Here is a 19,507-nt window from a genome sequence, read left to right as displayed (position 1 = left end):
ATTGGGACAGTATAGCAGTACTCAAGTCTGTATTTATCTTTTCCTTCCCTTGATGTTACAAGAATGTGGGCTGAAAATGTGTTGCTGGAAAAGCGCAGCAGGTCAGGCAGCATCCAAGGAACAGGAGAATCGACGTTTCGGGCATAAGCCCTTCTTCAGGAATCATTCTTGAAGAAAGGCTTATGCCCGAAACGTCGATTCTCCTGTTCCTTGGATGCTGCCTGACCTGCTGCACTTTTCCAGCAACACATTTTCAGCTCTGATCTCCAGCATCTGCAGTCCTCACTTTCTCCTGTTACAAGAATGTCCCAGAATTCAGGCTGCTCAACACTGTTAGTCATATCATTTGTGCATATTTAATTAATAAGAGATGTAGAATGGGAATACTTCTGTTCTTAGAAATTCTGTTCCTCTCTTTCATCAAAAATATGTAAGCAGGTTCAAAATGTATTTTGCTTGTTTTCCTTCTAAGGAACTAGGGACTTGTCAATTAACTTAGCACCTCCAAGTGACCATTATTCATGTGTGATCCAGACAGTGTATTAATAGTTTATTTGACCATGAGGTGTTGCAACTGAGGCCAATCTACATCTAATGTCCACATTTGTACTTTACAGTCACATGGTAATTATTAGGCATGCAGAAACATTAATTTTCAATGTCTCTGTCTACAATTTCAAGTGCCAATTTTGGCATTGTTACTATTTTTCAGGGTGACACTGATGAACATTTTTCAGTGTACAACTTCCAACGAAGCACCGATTAGCTATGTCCTTGTGGAGAGTCCAATTTATGACCAAGATTAAGTAGTGTAGTGGTTGAAAAGGCAAAGTGGTATTGCTGCTCTGGGTTTTAAATTAGTCTGACAGGTATTAGCTAACCACACCCTTGTGTTGCTGGTTCAGGTGAGTTTCCAAATCTCCCCGCTCTCCACCTCATCCCAGATCCAACCCTTCAACTTAGCGTTGCCCCCTTGACCTGTCCTCCCTGTCCATCTTCCTTCCCACCTATCCACTCCACCCTCCCCACCGACCTATCACAATTACCTCCCACCTGTACCTACCCGTCACTTTCCCAGCTACCTTCCCCCTCCCATCCCCACCCCCATCCTCTATCTCTCAGCCCCCCAAATTCCTGATGAAGGGGTTATGCCCGAAACATCGACTTTCCTGCCCCTCACTTGCTGTCTGACCAGCTGTGCTTTTCCAACGCCACACTTTTCGACTCTGATTAAAGTGAGTGATTTACGTTTTGTCTCTCAATGTTAACCAGTTGCTTTCTGCTTTCTGATCTGTTTGTGGCTTTGGACAGTTTAATTTATTCTTGTTCAGAAATAGGCCGCTGAAACAAATTAGTATTAAGCTACTCTTTGTAAATGAGATTTTACTCTAATAAGTAAATATTCTCAACTTCTAAAGAAGATGCTGATAAAAGTTAAAAATCACACACAATCAGGTTATAGTCCAACATGTTTATTTGGAGGCAACTACCTGATGAAGGAGCAGTGCTTGGAAAGTTTGTGCTTCCAAGTAAACCTGTTGGACTATAACCTGGTGTTGGGTGATTTTTTGACTTTGTACATCCTAATCCAACACCACCACCTCCAAATCAAGGTAAAAGGCTGCAACATTGATCCAATGTTAGTTCTATAGCTGTCTTTGAGGAGAAAGTGAGGACTGCAGATGCTGGAGATCAGAGCTGAAAATGTGTTGCTGGAAAAGCGCAGCAGGTCAGGCAGCATCCAAGAAACAGGAGAATCGACGTTTCGGGCATAAGCCCTTCCTGAAGAAGGGCTTATGCCCGAAACGTCGATTCTCCTGTTCCTTGGATGCTGCCTGACCTGCTGTGCTTTTCCAGCAACACATTTTCAGCTATAGCTGTCTTTCCCAACTAAGCCACAAGATGGTGTGTTATCACTTGTTTTTGACAAGTTGATTTTCCAACCGAGTCTGCAGGCAGGTAACCTGCTCTCGTGTAGTTTGGCAATTCTATTTTAGAGCCGGTTACTGAGTTTGGTTGTCAGTGCCTTCCTGCCACAAAGTGTTTGGCTTTTGATGTGGCAATGTCCCATTGCAACTTTGGTAAGATCTTGGCAACACCTGAGAAATGCTATGCAAATCTTTAAGTAAAAAACGAAAACGGATGTAAATCAGAAACGAAAACAGAAATTCCTGGAAAAGCTCATCAGGTCTGGCAGCATCTGTGAAGAACAATCAGTTAATGTTTCGGGTCGAGTGACCCGTCCTCAGGATAATGTCAATCTTTAAATCTAATCAATGTCAATCTTTGACCTTAGCAAATAATGGAAACATTTTTTTCTTCGCTTTTATATTAACAATAAAAGTCTACAATGCAAGATATCACCAAGGTAGAAAGATAATGCCAGATTATTTAAAAAGACCACGTACTATGGAAAGGAGGGGATTCTGAGATAGATTTGTTTCATCATTTTGAGATTCTGGAAAAGATTCCTTAAGTCCTGATTTTAAAATAACTAAGGGGTCAGCAGTGAGTTAGTTTATTTATTTGTAACTCATGCAGAAGAAGAAAGCTCTCAGAAGAACTGGTCCACGTTGTGCCAATGAAGTTCTAAGGCTTGGACCTCATAGTTAAGAGATGAAGGGATGTTCGTGCATCTGATATTAAAGGAATAACTAACGATCTGTCCAGTCTGAATTTCTCATTTCTGACATTAGACTGAATCTGGCACTGGGCCTAGCAGTGTGAAACAGCAAATTGCCATCAGTTCAGTGACTTCTGCCTGACCACTGTCTGTTGGGAAGGAGGGTGGGAAATCGACCTCAACAGCTCATCCTGTGGAGAAACAGAATAATTGACCGCAACTTGAGATTTCCACATTTAGCTACACGTACGCAGACTCCAGAAGTTGCTGCCAGTTTCAGAATAGTAATACTAGAGAATATACTATCAATACTACTGTAAAATCCAGGCCAAAATGAAAATAAAATCGTTAAGACAGAGACTGGAGAGAATCTGCAAAAGTCTGAAGTGATTGTCACGTTAATCATTTGTCAGAAAGTGTGACACATCTTGTGACGTCTGCAAGGCCATTTGATATCAATGTACACAGTGTCTTGTAAAGTGATACCACGTTTCTAAATGTTCCAATCTGTTGGTGCCAACTCATGGCTTTGAAGGTTTAATAGAGTTACCCTGAAGCATTGCGTAACTTTTTTTTCCATTTGTAATTGATTCTATTTCTGTAAACTATGGCTCTGGTAGTGCTCTTCACCTTACATCAGAATGTTTTAGGTTCAGCACATCCTCCAGAGTTGTGAGCGCATAGTCTAGGCTGGAGCTTCAGTTCAGTTTAGATGAGATTAGATTCCCTACAGTGTGGAAACAGGCCCTTCGGCCCAACAAGTCCACACCGCCCCTCTGATGACAACTGGAGCCAGATCCACAGCCTCAGGGAAGAATTCAGAGGTAGCTGCAGGGTTGCTTTGAGCAGAGGTGTGTTACTTAAAAAAAAGCACTTGCTGCTGCAAGACTTTGGTTACAAGTGATTAGATTCCCTACAGTGTGGAAACAGGCCCTTCGACTCAACAAGTCCACACTGACCCTCCGAAGAGTAATCCACCCAGTCACATTTCCCTCTGACTAATGCACCTAACACTATGGGCAATTTAGCATGGCCAATTCACCTGACCTGACCTGCACATCTTTGGACTGTGGGAGGAAACCAGATCACCCGGAGGAAAGCCACACAGACACGGAGAGAATGTGCACACTCCACACAGACAATCACCCAAGGCTGGAATCAAACCTAGGACCCTGGTTTTGTGAGGCTGCAGTGCTAACCACTGAGCCACCGTTGTGCGGAGGGAGTGTTACACAGTCAGATTGCTGCCATGTGGATGAAATTTTAACAAAGGCCCAACAGTGGATGTGCATTTCCATTTTTAAAAAAGGTATTATTATCTTGTTTGTGAGGCCTTGCTGTAAGGAATATGTTTATTGCATTACAACAATGGCTATTCATCAAAAATACATATTGGACCATAAGATATAGGAGCAGAATTAGGCTATTCATCCCATTGAATCTGCTCTGCCATTCAATCGTGGCAGATATGTTTTTCAAACCCATTCTCCTGCCTTCTCCCCATAACTTTTGATCCCTTTACCAATCAAGAATCCTATCCATCTGTCTTAAATGCACTCATTGACTTGGTCTGTATAGCCATCTGTGGCATTGAGTTCTACAGATACACCATCCTTTGACTGAATAAATTCTTCCTTATCTCAGTTCTAAAAGGTCATCCCTTCACTCTGAGGCTGTTCTAGTTTCTCTTCCTAGTGGAAATATCTTCTCCACATCCATTCTATCCAGGTGTCCCAGTAATATTTAAGTTTCAGTCAGATGTCCCACCCATATCCCTCTAAACTCCGAGTACAGACCCAAAGTCCTCAACCGCTCCTCCTTTGACAAGCCTTACATTCCAGGGATCATTCTTGTAAATCACCTCTGGGCCACCTCCAAGGCCTGCATATCCTTCTTTATATACAGGGCCCAAAACGGCTCTCAATATTCCAAATGTGATCTGACCAGAGCCTTTCACAGCCTTAGCAGTACATCTTACTCTTGTATTCTAACACTCTTGAAGTGAATGCTGACATTGCAATTGCCCTCCTAACTGCCAAATGAAGGAGCGTCGCTCCGAAAGTTAGTGTGCTTCCAAATTAAACCTGTTGACCTATAACCTGGTGTTGTGTGATTTTCAACTTTGTACATCCCAGTCCAACACCGGCATCTCCAAATCATGGCCAAATGAACCTGCATGTTAACATTAAGAGAATCCAGAACTAAGATTCCTAAGTCCCCTTGTGCTTTAGATTTCCAAAACATTGCCCTGTCTCATTTTAAGGAAAGACACTCTGTATCTGCAAGCTTTAAAAAGCCTACATTCATCATCCATCGCAAAATCCTACTTTCTGCTAATTGCAATCATGAGACACCTTTATTAAATATATAAAGTACATAGACCCAGATATTGTTGGAGTGTCACCAACTGGAATCTCACAGAATCCCTACACTGTGGAAACAGGCCCTTCAGCCCAACAAGTCCACACTGACCAGTAATATTTAAGTTTCAATCAGATCCCCCACTCTTCTAAACTCCAAGTACAGACCCAAAGTCCTCCACTGCTCCTTCTTTGATGTATCCCACCCAAACTTATTCCCCTACATTTATCCATCCCTTAACATTACGAGCAATTTAGCATGGCCAATTCACCTTTGGATTGTGGGAGGAAACCCATGCAGAACGTGCAAACTCCACATAGACAGTCGCCCAAGGCTGGAATTGAACCCAGGTTCCTGGCACTGTGAGGCAGCAGTGCTAACCACTGAGCCACCCTTGTCAGGGCTATGCAGAATCCCTAACACAGCAGACTCTGTTGGAAATCCCTGGAAAACAGCTAAGTTAATAGTTATCAGGAAAAGTGAAATGATTTTAAACCTAGGGATAAATATTATATATTTTTAGCTAAGTATCAGTTTGATCGAACTTCCTTGAAGTTTTCTCTCTGTGAGGCCTAGAGAGTTTCCTTATCCCATTTTTACCAAACTCACCTCAATAACTACCTATACCTCTGCAGGTTCTTTCATCTGATTCTAACATCATTCCACCCACAACACCCAGAACATCTTGCCACTGTTAGAATATTCCGGAATTGCTCAGTATCCATGACCATATGAATCATATGAAATAGGAGCATGAATAAGCCATTCTACCTCTTGAGCCTGCTCCACCATTCTATAGGATCATGGCTGATCCGAAATTCCCCACGTCCACTTTCCTACATTTTTCCTGTAACCCTTGGTTCTATTATCAATCAAGAATCTATCTATCTCAGCCTTGGGTGGCTCAATGGTCAACACTGCTACCTAACAGCACTAGGGACCCAGGTTCAATCCCATACTTGGGTGACTGTGTGGAAGTTTGCACATTCTCCCTGTGCCTGTGTGGGTTTCCTTTGGATGCTTCAGTTTCCTCCCACAGTCCAAAGATGCACAGATAAGGTGGATTGCCCATGGTGTGCAGACTAGGTGGATTAGCCATGGGAAATCCAGGCTTAAAGGTTGAGGGTGGGTCTGGGTGTGATGCTTTCTGAAGGGTTGGTGTGGACTCGATGGGCCAAATGGCTTGTTTTCACACTATAGGGATTCTATGAATGAATTCACAAGGACACTGCCCCTATGGCAAGGATTTCCAAAGTCTCTCATCCTTTGATGAAGGAAGCAATTCATCCTCATCTCAGTTTTAAATTGACACCCCTTTATTCTGAGACCATACCCTCTGGTGCTAGACACTCCCATGAGGAGAATCATCCTCTCAGTATTTACCCTGTCAAGCCCATAAGAATATGATATGTTTCAATGAGATCACCTTTCATTCTTCTAAACTCCAATGAGTAGAATCATAACCGGCTTAGTCTTTACTCATAAGAGAGTCTCTAGTGCACCTTCTCTGAACTACCTCCAATGAAATAATATCTCCCCTTAAATAAGGGGATCAAAACTCCTCACTGTGCTCCAGATGTGATCTTACCAGCAATGTGTATGGTTGCAGTAAGACTTCCCTATTCTTGTATTACAACCCTCTTGCAATTAGAGCAAACATTCCACTAGCCTTCCTGATTACCTACTGCACCTGTAAGCTAGCTTTCTGATATATGTTTCATGTGCAAGTACCTCCAAGCCCCTTTGTGCTGCATCTTTCTATAGCTTTTCTCCTTTTTAAATAATATTCTATTCTTTTGTTATTCCTTCAAAAATTAACAAGTTGACCTTTTCCCACATTGTATTCCATTTGCCAGCACTTTTTCTATTTACTTAACCTATCAAAATCTCTGAAAACTGTTTGTATCTCTTTCACATGATGCATTTCCACCTGTTTTTGTGTTATCTGCGAATTTCCGACAGTACAATCACTTCTTTCTTTCAAGTCATTACAATATATTATATTGTAGTCCCAGCCCTGATCCCTGTCAAACCCACTGGTCATAGTTCACCTTCCCATTGTCCCCACTCACTGTTCCCTGCTCATTATCCTGCTCTATCCACATCGATGAGTGTGGTGCTGCCAGGCAGGCAGCATCCGAGGAGCAGGAGAATCGACGTTTCAAGCATAAGCCCTTATATTACCTTCAACATCATGAGCTCTTATCTTATGATTTAGGCTTTTATGAGGTACCTTGTCAGATGCCACCTGATGAAGGAGCAGCGCTCCGACAGCTAGCGCTTCCAAATGTTGGACTATAACCTGATTAGATTATAGTTTTCCAAATGTTCTGCTCTAATTTATTCCAATGCTTCACCAATAATAAATGTTATGCGAACCAACCTACAGTTATATATTTTTAGCTTCCCTCCCTTTTTGAAAAAGGGTATCATATTAGAAGTTTTCTAAACCTCTGGTACTTGGCCAGAATCCAGTGATTTTAGAAAATTACAAGCAACCCCTTCACCATCTCTGTAGTTACCACTTGTAGGATCCTACAACACAAGCATCAGGGCCAGGGAAGTTACCTGCCTTTGGTTCTAATAATATTTCTTTAGTGATGGTGATGTTACTTATTTCCTCACCTGCATTCTTTAATATTAATGGGGTGTCTGAAATATCTTCCACCAGAAAAACTAATGCAAAATATCTCTTGTTCTGAAAAACTATGTCCTCAGATTAATTTTCTCACTTTTCTCACCTATGTTCACTTTAACCTCTCTCTTTTTATAAATCCAAATAAGTACTTACTGTCAGTTCTTATATTCCTCATTAGTTTGCCACTGTATTTTACTTTCTTTGTCTTTATTATATGTTTAGTCCTTGTTTGCTGGATTCTGAATGGATTTTATTTTCACTCATGGACTAGATCATTGCTGGCTGGGTCCAGCATTTATTGCCCACCCCTAGTTGCAAAGGTGTTGGTGAGTTGCCTTAGATTCAAAGAGTCATAGAGATGTACAGCATGGAAACAGACCCTTTGGACCAACTTATCCATGCTAACCAGATATCCGAACCCAATCTAGTCCCACCTGCCAGCACCCAGCCCATATCCCTCCAAACCCTTCCTATTCATATACCCATTCAGATGCCTTTTAAATATTGCAATTGCACAAGCCTCCACCACTTCCTCTGGCAGCTCATTCCATACATGTACTTCCCTCTGCGTGAAAAAGTTGCCCCCTTAGGTGTCTTTTATATCTTTCCCCTCTCACCCGAAGCCTATGCCCCCTAGTTCTGGACTCCCCCACCCCAGGGAAAAGAATTTGTCTATTTATTCTATCCATGCCCCTCATGATTTTATAAACCTCTTATAAGGTCACCCCTCAGCCTTCGATGCTCCAGGGAAAACAGCCCTATGCTATTCAACCTCAAATCCTCCAACCCTGGCAACATTCTTGGAAATCTTTTCTGAACCCTTTAAGTTTCACAACAAGTTTCTGATAGGAAGGAGTCCAGAATTGCACGTAATATTCCAATAGTGGTCTAACCAATGTCCTGTACAGTCGCAACATGACCTCCCAACTCCTATACTCAATAGTCTGACCAATAAAGGAAAGCATACCAAACACTTTCTTCACTATCCTATCTACCTGTGACTCTACTTTCAAGGAGCTATAAACCTGCACTCCAAGGTCTCCTAGTTCAGCAACACTCCCTCGGACCTTACCATTAAGAGTATAAGTCCTGCTAAGATTTGCTTTCCCAAAACGCAGCACATCACATTTATCTAAATTAAACTCCATCTGCCACTTCTCAGCCCATTGATCCATCTGATCAAGATCCTGTTGTAATCTGAGGTAAACTTCTTCACTGTTGACTACACGTCCCGTTTTGGTGTCATCTGCAAACTTACTAACTATACCTCTTATGCTCACATCCAAATCATTTATATAAATGATGAAAAGTAGTGGACACAGCATGGATTCTTGTGGCACTCCACTGGTCCAATATCAAGGCAAATGTACTGATACAAAATATACACAGTAATTACAGTTTTACTAAACTTATCAAATTATCAATATGATGAAGTGGTGTATCCTGTGCCATGTCTCAACATTAAATTGACCCATTGAAATCAGCCAGCTGCTACAAAATAAAACAAACATCAGGAGCAATTTATTTCCATTTAAACCAAAGTCCAAATTGCCTTCTTGAAACATCTAGTCCGTGTGCTGTGAGTTGACCCACAATGGCCTTAGGCTGGGAATTCCAGGACTTTGACCCAGCAGCAGTGAAGGAATGGTGATATATTTCCAAGTCAGGGTTGTGGGTAGTTTGGAGGGGAACATTCAGGTATTGATGTTCCCAAATATCTGTTGCTCTTGTCCTTCTAGAAAGACATGGTCGTGGGTTTGAAAGGATCTGTTGAAGGATTTTTGAATTTCTGCAGTGCATCTTCTAGATAATGCAGACTACTGCCAAAGAGCATCAGTAGTGAAGGGAGTGGATGCTGTGGATGTGGTGCATATCAGCAGGCTGCATTGTCCTGGATGGTGTCAAACTTCTTGAGTGTTGCTGAAGCTGCACCCATTCAGGCAAGTATTCCATCACACTCCTGACTTGTGCCTTGTAGATGATGGACATGCTTTGGGGAGTCAGGAAGTGGGTTACCTGCCACAGTATTCCTCGCATCTAACCTGCTCATGGAAGCACTGTGTGTTTATATGGCAAGACTAATTGAGTTACTGGGTATTGGTAACACCCAGGATATGGATAGTGAGGGATTCATTGATGGTAATAACATTGAATATCAAAAAGTGATGGTTAGATGTTTGTTTTGAGGGGTGGTCATTGCGTGGTATTTGTGTGGTCTGAATATTACTTGCCACTTATCAGCCCAAGCCTGGATATTGTCAAGATCTTGTTGTACATGAACATGGGCTGCTTCAGTATCTGAGGAGTCATGAATGGTGCTAAACATTGTGCAATCATTAGCGAAAATCCCCACTTCTGACCTTATGATGGAGGGAAGGTTATTGATGAAGCAGCTAAAGATGATAGGGCTGAGGGCCATATCCTGAGGAACTCCTGAAGAGATGTCCTGGAGCTGAGGTAACTGAACTTCAAAAGCCATAACCATCTTTGTATGTGCCAGATATGACTCCGGGTAGCAGAGAATTTGATCCCTGATTCCCATTGATTCCAGTTTTGCTAGGGATCCCTGATGCCACATTCAGTCGAACACAGCCTTGATGTCAAGGTCTGTCACTCTTACCTCATCTTTAATATTCAATGCTTATGTCCATGTTTGAACCAAGGATGTAATGAGGTAAGGAGCTGAATGGCCCTGGTGAAACCTGAACTGGGCTTCAGTGAACTGGTTAGTACTGCAAAGGTACTGCTTGATGACACAGTTGTTGACACCTTTTAATGATGATCAAAATGATGATTTATCCCAGTTTTCAGGACTATCACTGACTTCAGTTCATGCAAATGGTCCTAGGAATGAAAAACTTAAAATATGAGGAATGTTTGAGGACTCTGGGTTTATACTCGATGAAGTTTAGAAGGAAGAACAGGAATCTAATTGAAGCATACAGAATACTGAGTGGTGTGGACAGCATGGATGTTGGGAAAACGCGGAGAGACTAGGACCCGAGAGCACAGCCTTCGAGTAATGGGAAGACATTTTAAAATGGAAGTAAGGAGAAACTTCTTCAGCCAGAGAGTGGTGAATTTATGGAATTTATTGCCACAGAAGACTGTGGAGGCCAGGGCATTGTGTATATTTAAGACTGAGATAGATGTGTTCTTGAGTATGCAGGGGATCAAGGGTTACTGGGAGAAAGAGGGAGAATGGGATTGAGAAAGTTATCAGCCTTGATTGAACGGTAGAGCAGACTCAATGGGTTGAATGGCCTAATTTCTGCTCCTATGTCTTCTGGTCTTATGGGCTTAAGGAGATAATTCATGGCTCTCAGCAAAAATACATCCCAGTAAGGAGGAAAGATTCTAATATAGGGTCAACCAACTATAGCTAACCAAGGAAGTTAAGGAGAATATTAAGTTGAAAGCAAAAGCATATTAAGTGGCCAAAGTCAGTGATAGCCCTGAAAACTGGCCCTGACACTCTAATCCCCAACACCCATCCCCACCTCCATCATCGTTCTGACATTCCCCCCCCCCCCACTCCTCTGCCAGCATGGAACAGTCACCACCCTGGAGAAGAAGCCTTTACCACCGATATCCAACTCCCCACCCACATCCCCAGCTTCCGGACTGACACAACGATACACCCACAACCCCAACTTACCCTATACACACGAGCAATGTGTGGTACCCTACCCATCTGGCTCCCTAGCTAGCTGACACCCTTACTTTTCTTATTTAACGCTTCAGAATAGCTGCCTAAGTAGCTGCTGGATGATTCGGACATGCCTCAGCGATGGCTGCTCAAAGGCAGCTTGGCATTCTACCAATCATACCACTTTTGCTTATTTCTTTAACAAGCTTGTTAAAGGTACAGGTACCATGCTGAAAATATTCAAACATTTCAGGTGACACCGAAAGCCTTGTTTTGTTTTAGAAACAGTAATTTCTAGTAGAGTTTTCACTTTTATTTTATATGGCAATGTTTGTCCTTGTCACAATATATCCTGGGTAAGTTACTTTTGCTTTTCCAAGCTTACTCTTAGCTAACTATGTTACTACTGTAAATACGTAAACAGGTCTTCTGACTTTTCTTACATGCTCTTTCCATATATCACTATGTACCACATCATTACCTAAATAAACTGCACAGTTATGAAAAAGGAGAAAGTGAGGACTGCAGATGCTGGAGATCAGAGCTGAAAAATGTGTTGCTGGAAAAGCACAGCAGGTCAGGCAGCATCAAAGGAGCAGGAGAATCGACGTTTCGGTCTTAAGCCTTTCTTCAGGATTCCTGAAAACTGGCCCTGACACTCTAATCCCCACCACCCATCCCCACCTCCATCATCGTTCCTGAAGAAGGGTTTATGCCCGAAACGTCAATTCTCCTGCAACTTTGATGCTGCCTGACCCTCTGCGCTTTTCCAGCAACACATTTTTCTGCACAGTTATGAACCTTGGCTATAACTTGATTCATAAGACTCTGGAATGTAGCAGGGGTGTTGCTTAAACAAATAGCATCACTCCACATTGCTATAATCAATTTGATGTAACACAAATAGAAATTTCTTTAACCCTTTTAAGTTAACGCAATTTGCAAATACCACATCGATAGATCAGTCTTAGAAGGGAATGAGGCACTGCCAAGTCTATCCATGTAGTCTTCTAGCTGCAGAATAGATATGAGTCTGTCTTTGTGATTGTGTTTAACTGTTTTATAATCTATACAGAGTTTCATTAAGCCCTCTTGTTTAGGAACTAACATTATCAGACTGTTACCGTTCAGAAAAAGCAGGACACATCAAACCCAATCATTTAATTTTCTACTTGTCTGCTCACAGTTATCAGTAAAGTTATGGAAGGGGCCATCAATAGTGATATTAGGAGACACTTGCTGAAGGATAACATACTCAGTTTGAGTTTTGCCAGGGCCACTCAGCTTCTGACCTCATTCCAGCCTTGGCTCAAACATTGACAAATTGTACTTCAGAATGGAGCTGTGAGTGACTATTTTTGTCACTTAAGCCACATTTGAACTTGGATGACATTAAACAACCCTAGCAAAACTGGAGTCAGTGAGAATTGAGGGAAAACACTCTGTTGCTTGGAATGATACCAAGCACAAATGAAGATTATGATCAATCATCTCAGTCGCAGGACCCCAATGCAGACGTTCCTCAGGTTATTGTCCCGACTGTTTCATTGATGAACTTCCCTCCATTACAGGATCTGAAGATAGGGATGTATGTTGATGATTGTACAAAATTCAGGACACCTCAGTATGGAAGTAGTTTGTGTCCATCATGCAATAACACCTGGAAAATATCTAGGTTTTAGCTGATAAGTGGAAAGTAACATGCACGTCACACAAGTACCTGGCAAAGACATTTCCAACTAATACTGTTTCTTGATGTTCAATGGCAATTATTGAATCTCCTACTATCAACATCCTGGGAGTTGACATTGTCAAGAAACTGATCAGAACCAGCCATATAAATATTATAGATAGAAATAGGTCAGAGTCTGGGAATTCTGCAGTGAAGTGACAACCAGACTTCCTGATTTCCCAGATCCTTGTCCACCATCTATAAGGCAGTGAGAAGTGTAGTTGCACAAATGCTAGGATGAGAGCAGCTCCAATACCAGTCAAGAAGTTCAACACCATCCAGACTAAAGTAACCTATTTGATTAGCACCCCACCTTTAATAATCATTGACTTCACCGCCAATGCACAGTAGCAGCAGTGTGCTCCATTTACAAACCACAGTGCAATAATTCACCAAGGTTCCTTCAATCCTACCTTCCACCATCGAGAAGGACAAAGGCAGCAGAAATATGGGAGTGCCATCGCTTGCAAGGTCTGTTCTAAGACACACACCATCCTGATTTGGAGCTGTATGGTCTTCACTGCCAGTGGTTCAAACTGCTGGATCTCACTTTATATCAGCTGTATAGGTGTTCCCACACCCCACATTCCAAGGACTACAAATTCAAGAAGTTAGCTCACTATTGCCACTTTTTCCATGCAAATTAGGGATGGCCAATGAATGGTGTTCTAGCCATTGACAACCACATCCTGTGAATTAATGAAAATAAATTGGGCGGATCAAATCTACATTAGGGAATCACAATGTGATTAATCTCCAAGCTTGATCCTGAGTTTCCTGTCATTTGTGGTTTTAATTCTCCATCCCATTCCAATGATCACCTCTTTGGGCTTGATTATTTAAAGTTGAAACTTTATTGCTGGAACAGCACAGCAGGTCAGGCAGCATCCAGGGAACAGGAGATTCGACGTTTCGGGCACAGGCCCTTCAGGAAAGAAGGGCCTGTGCCCGAAACGTCGAATCTCCTGTTCCCTGGATGCTGCCTGACCTGCTGTGCTGTTCCAGCAATAAAGTTTCAACTTTGATCTCCAGCATCTGCAGACCTCACTTTCTCCTTGATTATTTAAACCTTTTCTAATGAAGTCAATCAAAACTTGAGTACTTTTACATACAGAGGTGGTTCATGTGTGGAATGAACTACCAGAGAAAGCGGTTGATGCAGGTATAGTTACAACATTTAAAAGACATTTAGGACAAGTACATGAATAGGAAAGGTTTAGAGAGATGTGGACCACCTGCAAGCAAATGGGACCAGTTTAGTTTGGGAAACTTTGTCAGCATGGACATGTTGGACAGTGGGTCTGTTTCTGTGATGTATGATTCTACGAGAAAGGTGGTAAGGACAAGCCAGGGAACTATAGACCAGTGAGCCTGATGTTGGTGGTGGGCAAGTTGTTGGAGGGAATCCTGAGAGACAGGATGTACATGTATTTGGAAAGGCAAGGACTGATTACGGATAGTCACCATGGCTTTGTGCGTGGGAAATCATGTCTCACAAACTTGATTGAGTTTTTTGAAGAAGTAACAAAGTGGATTGATGAGGGCAGAGCGGTAGATGTGATCTATATGGACTTCAGTAAGGTGTTTGACAAGGTTCCCCATCGGAGACTGGTGAGCAAGGTTAAATCTCATGGAATCTCAGGGAGAACTAACCATTTAGATGCAGAAATGGCTCAAAGATAGAAGACAGAGGGTGGTGGTGGAGGGTTGTTTTTTAGACTGGGTGCCTGTGACCAGTGGAGTGTCACAAGGATCAGTGCTGGGTCCTCTACTTTTCGTCATCTACATAAATGATTTGGATGTGAACATAAAAGGTATAGTCAGTAAGTTTGCAGATGACACTAAAATTGGAGGTGTAGTAGACAGTGAAGAAGGTTACCTCAGATTATAATGGGATCTTGATCAGCTGGGCCAATGGACTGAGAAGTGGCAGATGGAGTTTAATTCAGATAAATGCGAGGTGCTGCACTTTGGGAAAGCAAATCTTAGCAGGACTTATACACTTAATGGTAAGGTCCTAGGGAGCGTGGCTGAACAAAGAGACCTTGGACTGCAGGTTCAAGTGGAGTGGAGTCGCAGGTAGATAGGAAGTGAAAGTGGAGTCGCAGGTAGATAGGAAGTGACAACCAGACTTCCTGATTTCCCAGATCCTTGTCCACCATCTATAAGGCAGTGAGAAGTGTAGTTGCACAAATGCTAGGATGAGAGCAGCTCCAATACCAGTCAAGAAGTTCAACACCATCCAGACTAAAGTAACCTATTTGATTAGCACCCCACCTTTAATAATCATTGACTTCACCGCCAATGCACAGTAGCAGCAGTGTGCTCCATTTACAAACCACAGTGCAATAATTCACCAAGGTTCCTTCAATCCTACCTTCTACCATCTAGAAGGACAAAGGCAGCAGAAATATTACTTTATTGGTCAGAGTATTGAGTACAGGAGTTGTGAGGTCATGTTGTGGCTGTACAGGACATTGGTTAGGCCACATTTGGAATATTGAATGTAATTTTGGTCTCCTTCCTATCAGAAAGATGTTGTGAAACTTGAAAGGGTTCAGAAACGATTTACAAGGTTGTTGCCAGGTTTGGAGGATTTGAACTACATGGAGAGGTTGAATAGGCTGGGGCTGTTGTTCCTGGAGTGTAGGAGGCTGAGGGATGACCTTATAGAGGTTTATAAAATCATGAGGGGCATGGATAGGATAAATAGACAAAGTATTTTCCCTGGGGTGGGAGAGTCCAGACCTAGAGGGCATATGTTTAGGGTGAGAGGGGAAATATATTACAGAGACCTAAGGAGCAACCTTTTCATGCAGAGGGTAGTGCATATATGGAATGAGCTGCCAGAGGAAGTGGTGGAGGCTTGTACAATTGCAACAATTAAAAGTCATTTGGATGGGTATATGAATAGGAAGGGTTTGGAGGGATATGGACCAGGTGCTGGCAGGTGGGACTAGATTTGGTTGGAATATCTGGTCAGCATGGACGAGTTGGACAGAAGGGTCTGTTTCCGTGCTGTACATCTCTGACTCTATGACAGCTTCACCGTGGGATTTTTACAACTTACTGAGTTGAACAGATTCAGAGCATAGTGGCTGATTCCATTTTTCAGACAACAGATTTTGGTTATAATTTTGCTATTGTCATTTAAAACTTCTTTACATCCATCTTTTCATTCCTTACTTCTATAATTTTTTTCCCTTGAACCAACATTCTTATAATTTAATCATTGTTCCCTTCAACCCAATTGCATCCTTGCCTCAAGTTCTTTCTTCTATCTCTATCCCGTTTCACTCTCTCTGTACTGTTTGAAACCTAATATATCCCTAAAGTTTTCTCGTGCTCGTGAAAGGTCATCAACCTAAAACTTTAACTCTTTCTTCACAAATGTTGATTGACTGGCTGAATATTTTAAGCACTGTTTTATTTCATATTTCCAGTATGTGTAGAATTTTGGTTTTGCTTTGAAGTTAAGTAATGATCAGTTTCTGTGAAATCCTATCTGCAAAACAAAATTGCGATTAAAAATGCTTATTTATGTTTTATATGTGTATTTTAAACATAGAAGAAAATAAAATACAGGGTCAGTTAAAAATACAAGTAAATAACGTGGGCATCGCTTATGTTGTAAATTAAGTTGCATTACAATTATATAACCTTTCCACCAACATTTTTTAAATGACAATTAAGATAGCCATTATATTTAAGTGTAATGCGTAAAGCTAATTATTAATTCTTTTGGTTGCATATGGTTAAACGCTTTGTCCAACTGGTTGAGTGTATAAGATTAATTGTGCTCCTGTGATTATGTGAAAATATTCTTGAAATTATTTTTGATTAATAAAATCAAATTGTTACAAGGATGAGAATCTGACAATTTTAAAGCGGATTAATACATATGGATGATGCCACCGTTTAAAAATTTTGTGTGATATTTAATCTGCAAAATAAAATCATGTGATTGGAAGCAGGTCTATGTTTTGCAACAGATTGAAAGTAATGTATGTGCCGCGCTACCAGGTCCTGATTAAACTGTGGGTGAGTAGAGAAAGCGTCATCTAGTGGCCAGACTGAATAAATGCTCTGGCTGGTATTGCTAAGATATGTCCAGTGATATTCCACGGCGCTTTGGTGATTGTCCATTAGAAACCCTATAGGAACGGCATAAGCACCCATTTCTGCCATTTACGCAGGGTTTGCCTTGAACTTCTGCTAAATTATGACGGATTATGGAAATATAGTGGTTTTTCCCACCATGGATCTCGGTTCAATTCCCCAACTTTCTTTGACCACTGTGACCGCAACACATAATAGATGCCACGATGGGAAAGAGAGAAAGAGCAAGAGTCCAGAATGTTGGCTCTTAGAGTTGAAAAGAGAGCAATGTGAAGATCTTGTGCGAACCTGAGAAGTCTTCAAATATTTCATTGCCTGTATAAGAACGATAGAACTCCAGTCCACATGAAGAACACACAGCACACTTGCAGACAGTCTTACATATTATTAATAAAATGTTGTTCAAGTGCTGGAGAGGGTCCAAAAGGATTTACACACCTGATATCAGAAATGTGAGGTGGCATCTGTCAGGAAAGATTGACTGTTGTTGAAATAAGGAAGCTGGAGTTTGATCCGGTAATAGTTTTTAACAACATGGAATATTTTTGACAAGCCTAAATATATAGAGTTTTCACTCGATGGAAGGAATCAGGCTAGAGGTCATTGATATAAAATATAGTAATCAAAATATTAAACAGGGAATTCACCAAGATCTGCTTTGTTTCGGTAGAGGTGAGAATGTGGTCTAAATTGAGATAAACGGTAGAGAACACCGAAAGAGAGGCAGAACGATAGTTGGCAGAATTAGATAAAAGGTCTCATGTACCGAAGGGCCCCTCCAGCAGTTTCAGCTGGTGCTGTTGAAATTTGCCTCAGCAAGAAGGTGGGGTGGGTGTGTGTTGATGCCGAGTGTGGAGTTCGTTCGAGCTAACTTTTCGACTGGATGTACTGAATTAGCAGGCAGCTGATGTTAATATATTATTGAAGCTTCATATTTGATGTGTAACGTTTCGAAAAGAGCGCTGCGCTACCTCATCCCTGAAATGACTGAGGCAGCGTTGGAGAAGTTTGCAACTTGTCCAAATAAGTGTGTGAGCTAATGCTCGCATAATGGCATTATTAGACACAATTGTAGGATCAAGTAGGGTTTGATAAGAGTGAATGGAGATTCGCCGTCCAGTTGTGCTGAGACTTCATCCCTGGCTATTTCTGTTCCTCTCTGCTAATACGATTCAAAAATGACCTGCAGCCTGTGCTCGAGAAGATGTTGACATTGTTTTCAGTTGTTTAAACGCAGATGAAATACACTAACAAAGTTTGTGAGCAGGAATTCGGCCCATGGCCTCGAGACCATCCCTCTACAGTGAGAGAAAGCAGCACGTCTGTTATTTAAGATAGTTTGTGGATTTAAGTGAAGGTCGCTGCGTGTTGAAGGGATTAAATATTCACTGTGATGCTGTGAAGACGGACAGCTACTCGCTAATGTGACGCCTTTTGTTGCATCCGTTAACAAATGGTTTGGTTTGGTCAGACATTCAAAGTTGGGAGATGAGTCAAACCATCTACATGCTTCACTCCTTTTGGCATGTTCCCGAAACACATGGGCATACATTTCGGACTACATTCTAAATTACCCAAAACACATACTCATTCAGACACATCCTGACATCTAACAACATGTTGCTTTGGCTTTAAGCAGGGTTTTACTGACCCTTGGCCCGTTCACGTGCCTGGTCTTTGCGGTTTAGAGTGACCAACAATCTGATGCCGTGATTTTGGGATCCTTTGCAATGTTTTGAGGATCACATTGCAGCAGTCCGCCCGTTCGGCTTTGAAAAGCGCATTTCGGTGGCCTTGGACTTGATGAATGCCTGCTGCTGAGCCAGGTCCCTGGAGAGTGGGGGTTTTGTTTAGGTGTGGGAAAGGAGTCCCATTCACACTTCCTGAGCATTTATGACTGGGGCACAGTGTGAGGTAAGAGCGGTTTTTAATGATATAATGGGAGGAAGGCAACAAGATTAGCCCCTGGTAATATACATTTCATGCTTATCATAATGTTAACTTCAGAATTTTAGGAACAGCAACATTGGACTATGGGGGATTGTTTTGTGCTGTCCGTATTTGATGATTCGACTCTGTGCAGCCAGCCTTGTTCATTTTAAAACGAGATCAGTGGTCACTTCCAGTTGTAACCAATTTGCCTGCTGGTCTGACTCACGTCCAGAAGACGTCTCCCAGTCTGTGAATGTTCGTTAACTATTTCAAAAACGCCGTGTGGCAGACAAATTAGAAATAAGGACAATTAATGTTTTTGAATTGTGTTGATCTGATGGTTAAATGTGGACCAGGATAATTCAGTTTGATCTTTTATCCACTGAGAACAGGTGAGCGTTTGTAATATCTGACAGCACCCGGTATTGCACTAAGGGGTTGGTTTGATTGAAA

The sequence above is a fragment of the Chiloscyllium plagiosum genome, unplaced genomic scaffold, assembly GCF_037043375.1.
Source record: "Chiloscyllium plagiosum isolate Xiang-an unplaced genomic scaffold, Cpla_swu_hap1 HiC_scaffold_18, whole genome shotgun sequence".
Lineage (NCBI taxonomy): Eukaryota > Metazoa > Chordata > Chondrichthyes > Orectolobiformes > Hemiscylliidae > Chiloscyllium > Chiloscyllium plagiosum.
This window is presented reverse-complemented; position numbering follows the sequence as displayed.